Source organism: Asparagus officinalis, chromosome 4 (assembly GCF_001876935.1).
Source record: "Asparagus officinalis chromosome 4, Aspof.V1, whole genome shotgun sequence".
Lineage (NCBI taxonomy): Eukaryota > Viridiplantae > Streptophyta > Magnoliopsida > Asparagales > Asparagaceae > Asparagus > Asparagus officinalis.
The window spans coordinates 121,383,512-121,396,275 of NC_033797.1; the positions used below are offsets into that span (position 1 = coordinate 121,383,512).

At 37.4% G+C, this 12,764-nt stretch overlaps 1 long non-coding RNA gene across 1 annotated transcript; it reads left to right on the forward strand.

Annotated features, from left to right (window-relative positions):
- LOC109836115 lies at positions 298-1,942 on the forward strand. The gene is made up of 2 exons (XR_002245838.1): positions 298-579; positions 1,318-1,942. It is a non-coding gene; the product is annotated as an uncharacterized LOC109836115 (long non-coding RNA).

Here is a 12,764-nt window from a genome sequence, read left to right on the forward strand (position 1 = left end):
CCTACCCCCCGCTCTCTGACGACATCGCTACTGGCTCTCTCTTCCCCCCAAATTCCCGCACCGGGCGCGATCACCACCGCGAAAACCCACCCTCACTGATTTACTCCCGCGCTCTCAGACGGCGACTACGCCGGGTGATCAGCCTCCCTTCTCCCGTCGAGACCGCGGTCTGATACGAGGGGGTGATGATCCCGGACAGAAGCCCGTCGCCCCCCTTCTGCATCCGGACCGCTGTCTACCCTCTCCGACGCACGCCCTCCTCCTCCGCGCGCTCCCCGCTTTGTCGGAGACCGACCCCCTTCCGCCTCCCGCTGTCCAAGACCGACGCCGACGCCCCCCTTCCGCCTCCCGCTGTCTACGCCTCTCCCGCTGTCTACTCCTCCCGCCGTGATTCCTCCCTCCTCCTCCCGCCTCCCGCTGTCTACGCCTCTCCCTCCCGCCTCCTCCCGCCTCCCGCTGTCGACGCCGGCATCGACGCCAAGATAAGGTAAAGTCTGATTATCTTTTTTTTAATCTTTCAGGAGTTTGAAGGTGATTAAAGATCATGCTTGTCAATGGCTGATATGGTTTCTAATTGAGGTAAAGTCTGATTATCTTTTTTTCAATCTTTTTTTCTCAGTACCTTTTGCATTGTGTCTGCGATTTAGAATGTGTTCAGACTGAGACTTAGAAATTGTTTCATGAGTACAGAAATACTATTGAAATTTGATGTTTGGTTTACACACAAATTGAGATATTAGGATGTTCTTATGTTGGTAGCTGCTAATTTCCATCCCCTGGATTGAATTGTGTATATGCTCAATCACTTTCGTTGACAGGTTACATTCTGTATAGATTTTGGCTCTCTGAAATTTTGGTATGGATGGAGCCGAAGATTGAACCATGTGAATGTTATGCTACTCCTTATTGTCCCTCTTTTTTAATATTTCTCGAATGTACTTGTGTATTTATATAAGCTGCAAGTATATTTCAGCAATATTAGCTAATGTTTTAAGTAGCATTTTGGTTTTATCATATCCATTTTCTTCTTAACAGAAGTCATAATTTTTTTGAGAAAACAGCAGAAGTCATAATTTGTTGTGTTTCATTCAAATCGATCACCAACATCACTGTAGTGTATCAATTCCGTTGTTGTTCCTAGAAGTATTGTTAAGAACATTGTTGTGTGACCTGAGCTTGATTTTTAGTTTCTTTTACTTATTATGTGTAACATGACACATGTTTATTATGTTTTTGTTCACACGTCACCGATACAGCTGTTGTGCATCAAATCAGTGTACACTTACGGTTCTCTACATTTTTGTTCTGATACTGCAGAGTTCCCGTTGTAAGCAAAGAAATAAGATAAAGCAGGAGAAAATAGCTGGCTTTTCTGTGGAAAACAAAGGTTGCTATCTTCATCCGTTTCACATGGTTATGATTCAAATTATTTCTTTTAGTAGTTTCGCTTGTTAAAAGGAGATAAGGTGCATGTGCAAGCCTGAGCGTGGTTAATGCTCTGTTTCTCCAGTTCCTGCTCAAAGTAATTGTTTGTTATAAATTTATTATAAAATGAGGAAATTCATGAGGTCTATATGCTGATAGGTTCATGAGAAAGGGGATTTCCTACAAAGGGTTTGAAATATACGAAGAGGTTTTGCTTGAATGGGAGAAGCACACTATCGCTCGTGATCCAGCATCCAGCTCAAGGCATGTCCTGACACCAGTTCAATTTCAACAAACTGTCTTCTTGTATGTGATGTGATTTGTGGATGATTCTTCTATGTGAGGATAAGCTTGTATAACTTGGGTCATTTTGTACTTAGTTTGAACTCAATTTTCACAATGCTTGAAGTCAGTTTGTCCTCAAATGTTAGTTTATTTGTGGTCATTTTGTGCTCTGATTAGTACATAACTGGTTCATTTTGTAATCAATCATGAGCTTGCTTGTTTTGTTTCTCAATTTCCAGGCTAAGGCCTACAGGGAGAGGAAGAGGGATTGATCTTGTTTGTTTTGTTGGGTTTTGCTTTGTGAGCCGTTTGTTTGGTTTGGGTGGTTATCTTTTATTTGCTGCTGTGGGAGAATAATAACGATGTGTTGGGTTTTGCTTTGTGAGCCGTTTGTTTGGTTTGGGTGGTTATCTTTTATTTGCTGCTGTGGGAGAATAATAACAATGTGGCGTTGTTATCATTTATTTGAGTGAGTAAATGATCGTAACCAGCTTTCAGTATCACATGCTTGAATCACTGTCACCAGCTTTCACAAAAGTGTCGAAGCTTTCACAAAAACAAGGGCATAAAACCTTTGGATCAACTAGTATCAGTATCACATGCTTGAATCGGAACTGAGAAATTCAATTAGCATAGTTTTCTTTTTTGAGAAATTGCTAGCAAGCTTACTTCATGTAAACTTCAATGAAGATATCACATGCTTGATAGTTCTCTATCAATTTCTATCAACCTTACGGAACATTTTTCTTGCCTGGCACATCAACAAGTTCCTTACCTTTCTTTAACAACCTGATAGAATCAAGTCCTGTCTGAAAGCGGCACTGTGACAAATACAGAACATGTACAAATACAGAACATGAATATCAACCCTGCATACATCCATTAAACATGCACAATCAACAAACTGTCTTCTAACTGGGAACCAAATAAAGAACACAAAATAGTTGAGGAGATCCAAATATGAAGAGCATCAACTGTCTTCTAACTTGCAAGTCTTCGAGCGATGGCTTTGCCTGTGGGAATAATGATTAAACACTTTATCAGGGCTCGATAATAGATGGGTTGGGTGCTCTGCCTCAAACTTCGTTACAATCCATGTCTTAGAGGAAGTCAACTTAATCTTCATTCTTGCGGGACAATCCACTCTAGTATCTGGACGGCGATTGACAAGTTTCCCACAATCTCTCTTATCTGATAACCTTTTTCTCCCTGCCTTGTTACAAACAAAAACTTGAGAAATAATTTCTCTTGTCTTTCTTGACTTATCAGCAGTTTCCTTACGGATTCCAAAACCCATTTTTTTGGCATAAGAATTGTAATAGTTGTATGCCTCCTCCAATGTAGCAAATTCTTTTCCTTCGTATGGCGCCTCTCCTATGAAAGTCTTCTCATTCGGGCCTACAAGAGCTATAGGCAATTCACCACCAAGATCCATGAGATTTTGGGTATCATTTTCACTTAGTCCAATGGGTAGCACATCATCTGTTTCAACATTCATTGGTATCATTTTCACTTAGTCCAATGGGTAGCACATCATCTGTTTCAACATTCATTGTCCTCTCATCGCCCTGAAACAATTATCAATAGCACATCATCTGTTTCAACATTCATTGTCCTCTCATCGCCCTGAAACAATTATCAATGTGTTACAAACGTCGAGAAATTATATACTAATGATGCAAGTTTATAACCACACTGTAGTAAAATTGTTTCCAGGATTCGAAAGTATTAGAGTATTTATTTATTTACAGCCTATGGCATAGGCACAACTAATTAGATCCACCGCTTGAAATTTCTTATCAATGACATGATAATTTTGGGTAATTACGAACAACAAAGAAAAATTATACCTGGATCTACAGAATTCTTGTAGTCATGTTTATGGAAGTAAATGAGAGGAGCAGCTTACATTAAGCAACATCAGTTCCCAGATTAGTTGAAGTTTCACTCAGATATGAGCCTCAGTTACTCTCATCTTTCAAGTCAGATGTTTTGCTTAAAGTTATAACTGGACTACTCATAACGCAAATGGGTACTTATAATTGAAAACAAGTAATGACTTCCTCAACGCCTCTATCTAAAATCAAAATAAACATTACATAAATAAATTTATAGTCACATTTACTTCAAAAATACCCAAATTGAGACCAGAAATCACTCCAAAAAATACATTTACTTCAAAAATACCCAAATTGAGACCAGAAATTGAAATCTGAACAGGTTTTGTCGCGTTGAGACCAGAAATCACTCCAAAAATACCCAAATTGAGACTGTACCAAAAATACCTGCGTCGACGTCGGATGCGAGAGAGGAAGAAGTGATGGGCCTTCGACGGGGGAGATCTGCGTCGGCGTCGACATAGGGAGGAGGGAGGGTGTTGGTCTTGACAGCGGGAGGCGAAGGTGCGGCGTCGGCGTCGGGTCTTGATCTTGAACAGCGGGAGGCGCGCGAAGGGGCGTCCGCGTCCTCACAGCGGAGGCGGGAGGTCAGGCAGGGGCTCCACGGTTTTGTCGCTCGGGAGACGGCCGTAGACAGCGGAGAGGCGGAAAGGGGGGCGTCGGCTGTCGGTCTCTCGATCGGAGAAGGAGGTGAATACAGCGCGCCTGTCGAGAGCGAGGGAGGTAAATCGCAGGTGGGTTTGCTAGGCTGGTTGATTGCCGGTCGGTAAATTTGGGGGAGAGAGAGCCAGAGGATGTCGTCGAGAGCGAGGAGAGCGACGAATGATAATGGTCTGGAAATTTGGGGAGAGGGAGAGAGAGAGAGAGAGAGAGAGCGCTCACTGAGGCGGGGGTCTTGGGTTTTTCGACAGTGCTCGATTCAAGAGCTGGGTCCTCGCAGATCTCATAAGCAAGGGCCGTTTTTTGGCAAAAAATAACATCAGACATTGATTGAAACCCATTAAAAAACGGAATCAGTGGCATGAGACTGCATCACATCAGCCGCCATAGGGGAAACTCCCCCTCCTATGTCAATTGACCTCCATTAATCTCTCTCTCTCTCTCTCTTCTTCTCTATATATATTATATATATAGTATATATATTAATATATATATTATATATTTATATATATATATATATATATATATATATATATTATATATAGCTCCAAACCCGAAACAGGAAACCCAGTCAGTCTGGGAAAATAGTCTTTGGTATTTTGACTGTAATTTTCTCTTCTAAACTCAGAATGATGTGATATAAGATACGCTGGAAAGATATTGAAGAGACCTATAACTTTTGTATTTTGAGTTTTTCTAGATTCAAATTGTATCTGTGTTTAATGCATATATACTCTTAACTGGTCATTTTTCTAGATTTCTTCTTTGTGCATGTTTTACTCGTTTCGTGTATGTTTAAGCTTTGTATACTCTCATATATACTCTTAATTGATTTCAAATTAATTGTTAGCATAATCATACATCTATAATTGATATTTATCATGATTAAAGCTTATTTATCAATATATAAATCACACTATTCTTTAAAAATTCACGGGGTTTTAATACACTACAAGGTATAAAAATAAATCTAATCTATTAATATAAAATAAAATAATAAAATCATGAAGCTAGAATTTCTAAAATAAGAAAATAAAAGAGAAAAAAATAAAAACTTAAAATTACAGGGGTTGGCCCCTTGAAAGCAAATCTTCATCTTCATGGACAAAGAAGAAGAAGTAAAATTAAAAAAGAGAAATTTTTTTATTAATGAAAACTTAAAAGTTTACAATTTGGAAGACATAATTAAAAATCCTCTTCAGCAGAAAAGAGTTTACAAAAGTTTTTCACACCCAAACTGCATACACTTTTTAACCCAAAATCTCTATTGAATTATTTTAAAACTCACTTTCTATTTCATTAGCTTGGCATAAATCGTAAATTGTTATATTCTGTTGCAACTTATTATTTTTGGTAATAAGTGATTAGGTATTACATGTATTTTTAAATCATATACTTAAACCATTATTATTTTGCAATCTTCTCCACTACAGTGGCATAAGGAACCATAGATTGATTTTACCTATTAACTCAAAGTTTGAATCCCATTTATTTTTAAACCTACTCACTTTTAAATAGTTTTTACCTATAAATATAAAGTTTTAACCAACTCATTTTTGAGCCATTCCACTTCAAAAAGAAACTATTTTTTTTTGCCTACAGACCAAAGTTTTACCCACATTTATTTCTAAGCTCACCCACTCGCGCGAGAAATACGAAATACTCAATCAAATTAAGTTTATATACATTTTTATGTTTTTTACAGTTTAACATGGCATAAGTCTTGTTATATTTTTGTTCTGAAAGTTTAATTTGGTGAATTTTTGGACCAAATGCTCAAACTGTTATTTTTTTGGTTTTTCTCAGACTAATGCCTGATATCAAGAATCTTGTTGGGTTTTTATTTGCCTATAAGAACCCACATTTATTTTTCAAACCCACCTACTTCCAAAAGAAAAAGGTTCTTTGCTTATAAACCTAAAATTTTACCCCTATTTATTTTTAAACCCACTCACTTCCAAAGTCATTCCTAGCCCCATAATACTCCATCGAATTAATAAAACAAATTGTATTTTAAGAGTTTGGCATGTGGTGTAGATTATATTTATTTTTAATATATAAAGTTTAAATTACACTTCTTTTTTAGGTAACGTCGCAGCATTGCACGGGTTAATTTTGTTCATTAACTTCTTTTTTATCTTTGTGTTCTACTTGATTAACTTTTAATTGGATATTTGGTCTACAGTGAAAATTAATCCAAAATTCATAGATATTTTTAAATTATACTAGTTTTAGGGCATGTTCTAGAAAGTAAATGAACGCAGAAAATGTAGAGAAAGTACCTTCTTAAGAAAGTACTTTTTCTTTACTTTCTATTTGCAAATCTTATTTGGACGATAAGAAATTAAGTATATGAAAAGTTGAGATGGCATTAATGTGATAGGTGACATGATATCTACTTTTGTAAAAAAATTTGGAATAATGTTCTCTTACGAAATAAAATTAATTTCTAAGATGCTCATATATTGCTACGATCTTCTAAAGAAAATAATCCTTACCTTGAGCATATTTATTAGCAAAATTTTCTTTACTAGGAACTATAACGTTCACTAAGAAATATAAACTTAAATAACCATGTAAGTATATATATCTTTGACATTATTTGTAAGCTGGTATTGCTCAGGCTAGAAGCTCAAAATTTTAAATATAATAGGCTTTAATTGGTTGCTAAACTCCATTTTAAAATAAAATTTGAGCCCTAATCTAACATTTATATTCTTGCTATATTTAAGAAGATGCATGTTGTGGTGACCAGGTTAAAAACCATAATAAAAAAAAGTCTTAATTTAATATTAAGAGGAAAATAATTAAATTTAATTTCTCCTCCACTCCTTTTAATTTTCATCCACTTCCTTTATTTTTTAAGAAAGTGAAAGAAGCTAAAAAACTGATGTGGCATCATGCATTTTTTTGTTTACTTTCTAATTACTTTCTAAGTGCAAAACTAAAAAAAGATAGAAAGTGGAGTCACTTTTCAATACTTAATTTACTTTCTTTTTATTTTTCGATTGCCAAACAAACCCTTAGCTAAAGTGGCCAAAATTGAGCACATCATAATGAATCCAAATTTAGGTTTTTATTGTATTAACTTTCAATTAAATCATGAGCTAGTACAATTTGATAAAAAAATATAAGAAATTATTTTATTTTATATTAATTTTTTTAAAATTGGTAAAATCAAACGCATCGAACTCAATTCAAATAATTTTATTTCCAATTCTAAATGGATTTATTATTAGTTTCACAAGAAAAAATGGTATAAAAAAGGATAGACCGAAGTAGAGACGGGGCCTGAAGAGTAATTTACATGTCGATTGGGGCCCGCAGCTCAACGCGCAGAGCGCTCGTACGCAGAATTCGCGTGTACTATCTCCGCTACGTGAACCAAAACTGGCCGTAGGATCAATTCGCTGAGTCAGCAATGTACAATCTAAGAAGATGAAATAATTAGTTTTCTAATTTTAAGGGTATTATATTTCGCGTGGGGCCACAAATAGGGGTGCCAAACCGTATCCGTATCCGAGGAAATATCCGTAACCGTATCCGTTAGGATGCGAATATGGTTACTCAAATCTATTACCGATAGGATATGGTTGCGGATATGGTTTTGTAGTGAAATATTTGTATCTGTATCCGAAAATATCCGAATACATATTGGTAATACTCTTATGATAGTTTCGATTCTTAAATTATGGATTTGTGGTTAATTTTGATGATCAAGATGTCTAATATAGTTTCGATTCTTAAATTATGGATTTGTGGTTAATTTTGATGATCAAGATGTCTAATCTTAGCTTTTCAATCATAATGAACATATTAACGAACTCTTTTTGTATCACATGACTATATTTTTCTGAATACTATCTAGTTTTCTCATATCCTTTTGGTATCAACATGCATATCCGTTTATATATCCGCATATATATCCGTAACCGTATCCGATTTTGACGGATATGGATATGAATTTTTCTTACCGACGTATACCCGTATCCGTATCCGTATCCGAGATGGATAAGCGGATATGGATATGCTAAGTGTCATATCCGAGCCGTATCCGCTCCGTTAACACCCCTAGCCACAAAGCATACATCTATGATGGCGTCAGCAAATAAATATATGTACGTCAGCATTCATGGTTTAGGTTTCTCGATGTTAGTGCCTAAATCTTCAATACTTGACCTTAGTCCCCATATTCATATTTTAAAGTAATTACATATTAGCCCTTCACATCAATCTTAATTGATAAACACTCCTTAACTCGTTATTCGCTCACCAATCCCTCAAATCGTTATTTATATTACAATTTCATCTCTCTATTAAAAATTCTGTTAATTTCTCTAACTTATTTTGGACTAAGCCTTACTACAACATTTAAAATTACCCAAGCACCCCTAACTTTTCCACTTCGGCTTTTCTCTACTTCGTTGGAAAAACAAACTTTGGATTGGATTTTGAGAAGCACTTAACGTTTGGAGAAGAAGAAATTAGTGGGCTTCGATTTTCGTTAGAGCACGCTACAGGTATAAACCCATTGTAAAATGAGTTGATAAAGTTTTAAATGATATGGTTAATAATAGGTAGGGGTACAATTAGAGAATCATCTAATTCTGTTAGGGGCAGTTTGGTTCGCTATTATAAGGGGTGGAAAACTCAGAAAACCCCTCCACGTCAGATTTTTAGCCCTTCACGTCAGTTTTTTTGTTTCCGTCCATTTCTTTGTGCCGCTTTGGTTCGCTCGGATGGAAGAGGGAAAACGTTGTTGAAATCGCCGCCAGCTCAGATTTTTTTCCCTCTCCGATTTCCTTCCCCAACCGAGTGAAATTGATGAAAACTCTTTCTCGTCAGATTTTTTTCCTTCTCTGTTTTGTTTACAAAAGTTTTCCTTTTTTTTCTATGCGAACCAAACACAAGAAAAATAAATACATTGGCTTCTCACCATTTTTTATGTGCGAACCAAAGCAAAACAATCTATTTCTTGGAAAAGTTTGAAAAACTCAAAACTTATATTTCTTTATATGGAATTGCATTTCCCTATATCAAGGAAACGAACAAAACAGCCCCTTAAAGTAAAAAGTAGTTCCCTCTCATAAGTAAAACCACCTACAAGCTGAATGAATTGCAGGAAAATTAAAGATTTGAGGGACTAATAAGCAAGTTCCAAGATATTTGACAATTAAGAATGATTTAAGAGACTTATGCAATTACCCCTATTTAAATTAGTTCTCAAAAAATTTAAGTACTTTGAATATTAGTCTCCTAAAGTTTTCAAATGTTTTGCAGTTGTATTTCTAGTGAGCCACCGGTTGAAAGATTTGGAAGACTAACTTAAAATTACTTAAAAGATTTGTGGGACTAATTTTAGAATATGAATATTGGAGGGAATTGTTTAAGACACTGAAAGTTTTAGGGGTCTGATATAATATATATGAAGATGTTGGGGACTCGTTTGAAAATGTGCATGATTTGGGAGACCAGCTGGTAAGAAACCCAAATAGTTTCTGTGAGCTGGCGAGGAGAAATCTAACTCTTGGGTGAATATTTGTAGATGAATGCAGCCCAAAAGGCCGTCTTCATAGGCCAAGATTTGGAAGCAACAAAAATTGGGCTTTGTTTGATTCCCTGTCAATTGCAGTAAGTTTTGAGAAATGAGGAAATGGAAGTAGCTTATTTGAGACATGTTTGACTATTACTTATTCTAAAAACCTTATAAGTTACTTGTAACATCCCGCTCATTGACACCGAAAATTAGTTTCCGTTATCGATTTTCCGATGATGAGAGATTAGATAGAATCCTTTATCTATTAGTTTAGAAGTATCTCTGATTATTAGTTAGTTAAATAGAGGTGTTTACAAGATTTTATATGTTAAAAAGTCTAAATGGGTTTTAAGTCAAAAGCGGTCCAACTGTTCGTCAACTTATTAAGCTAAAAAGCATCATGTAAGGCCTAGATAACCCTAAGGATCAGAATTTTCAGATCTTTGGCAACTATAAGGCCAGCATGGCGAGGAGAAAGAAGAGAAGAACTTTTGCACTCCGTTCGTCAGATGCGAATGATTGCAGCATCATTGAAGGCAAGTAGTGTCAGATCTCAAGGAGTAGCAAATCATTGTTTACACAGATGAATAGTTCGTGGGTTATCGTTCATCAGTGAATGATTTTTTTGGGATTTAAGATTGAGATTGGATGGATGGAATTGAAAATAGAGAAAGTTTGGATAAATAAGTAGGCCTTAGAGCATGGGCAGCAAGCTCCCAAGCCCGCTCTCAGCCGCCGACGTGGCCAAGGTCTCCTGCTTCACCCCCTCCAGCAGCCTTCGAACCGCTCCCAGCAAGCTCCCAAGATCTGATGTGGCGGTGGAGAGCTTCGGAGTTCCCAAGCGCTCCACAAATTTGTGGAGCGCTTGGGAGCTCCCAACTGGGAGAGGATTTACGAAAACCCCCCTCCAAAATCAGAAATCGGAGATGAGGGCATTCGCGGAGATGCTGGCCTTCGCGGAGATGAGGGGTGGCGTTCGGGGTGGGATCGGAGACTGATGTCGGAGATGATGGATGATGGCGGAGATGATGGCGGAGATGATGGATGATGGCGGAGATGATGGTGGAGATGATGATGGATGATGGCGGAGATGATGTCGAAGAATTGGGGTTAGGTCTGTCGAAGGGAGAAGATGGAGTTTTTGATTTTTTTTAATGGAGTGCGTTGTTTGAGGTGAAAAATTTGAGTTGTGAAATTTTCGTTGAAATTGTGAGTTGATAATCGAACGTTGTGAAAATGCAGCCGTTGAAAAATCATGCCGTTGGAAAATTTGACGTTGTGAAAATACAGCCGTTGAAAAATCATGCTGTTGAAAAATTTACTGTTGTAAAAAATCATCTATAAATTCGTTTCACTTCAATACACAAATCATTCCACGTCGTTTGTGTTGAACTGAAGTTGAACATTTCTCTTGTTCTTCGTCCTCAACGACAGCAGCTCCCATAAGAAAGAACGTCTTCATCATTTCATCATCGCTAGAGCTAGATGAGCTAGACATTTTATTCTGGGAGATGATGGGTTGAGGAGAGAAGCCGTCGAATTTTATAGGAATCAGTCGGTTGACGGTCAAAGTTTGCGATACCTCAAACTTCGTGCCCAACCTCGAAGATCTCGGGTTACCTCGAAGACCGTGTGCGCTCCCTCGAAGACCGTGGGATGCCTCAAAGACCGTGTGAGCTCCTTCGAAGGCCGTATCCAACGGTTAGAAATAAAATACAAGATGTTCAAATATAATTAAAAGTAATGGGTAAAATATTAAAATAGAAAAGAGGTTTTTTTGATATTGTTGGAGCTCCTATCTAGGAGCTTGTTGGAGCTCCATAAAAGAAGGAGTGCCTCCCAAGGCTTAATTTTTTAATTTTTTATTCTAAAATGCTTGAGAGCTTGCTGACTAGGACTCCCAACTGGGAGCTTGATGTACTTGCTCTTACACCTACAGGCCTCACACCCAAGAGCTTTACATCCTAAAGTGGCAAATCACATGCTAAGAACACCTTATATGCTCAAGAGAGATTTCTCAAATTAAAATTTTTTTGTTCATCTATTTCTATTCCTCATGTGTAGAACCCCGTAAATTTATTAATGAATATATTGAGTTATTAGTGGTAAACATTTCTTTTGCGATGAATAACCATATATAGGTTAAATAAATGTGATAAATAGTGTTTGGGAGCCTAGCAAGAATTTCTATGTTAGAGAAATCAAGGGGATTGATCAGCATGTGATAGAAGGCATAGCAGGCAGTTGTTCTGCTGTGCGGTCGACCGCGATGTGCGCGGCGGTCGACCGCACAGCAGTCGGGCACACAGGAGACTTTTCTCCTGCTGCGCGGTCGACCGCGTAAGGCGCGGGGATCGACCGCACAGCAGGAAGAGAGTTTTTCTGTGTTGGGTCTTAATGGGTTTCGGGTCGGGTTCGGGTCGGGTTGTGGGGTTAGTATATATACTATCATACCCTAAAGAGCCCCATTTCTCATCTGAAATCAGAACCCTAGCCCCCTCTCTCCCCCTCAAACCCTAGTTCTCACTTCTTGGTGATTTGGGAGAAGCCTTGAAGGGATTTCCAGCGAACTCTTGGTGGTTTCAGCGTGGGGGGCCATCTTCCTTCAGATCTAGGGCGTCGTTTTCATCAGAGGCGAGTAACATCTCGCCCAACTTCATCCCTTTTCGTTTTTATGCTTAGATTTGAGTTTTATTCGGTTTCTATTGAGGCCAAAATCGTATTTTTGTGTAGATAAGTAGATCTTATGGCATGGGATGCAAGAATCATATTTTTCAGTCTTAAAAAGTTCACTAATGATGCTTAATTAATGAGTTTTTGATCTGAAACGCTTTTATGAGAGTTAAACTCATTTTTACTATTTAAGAACTTTTAAAATCATGTTGTTTAAGGTTTGGGATTTTTGATAATGAGGTTTTAACCATTTAAACTTGTTGTTTATTGCCATAGTTCTCTATTAA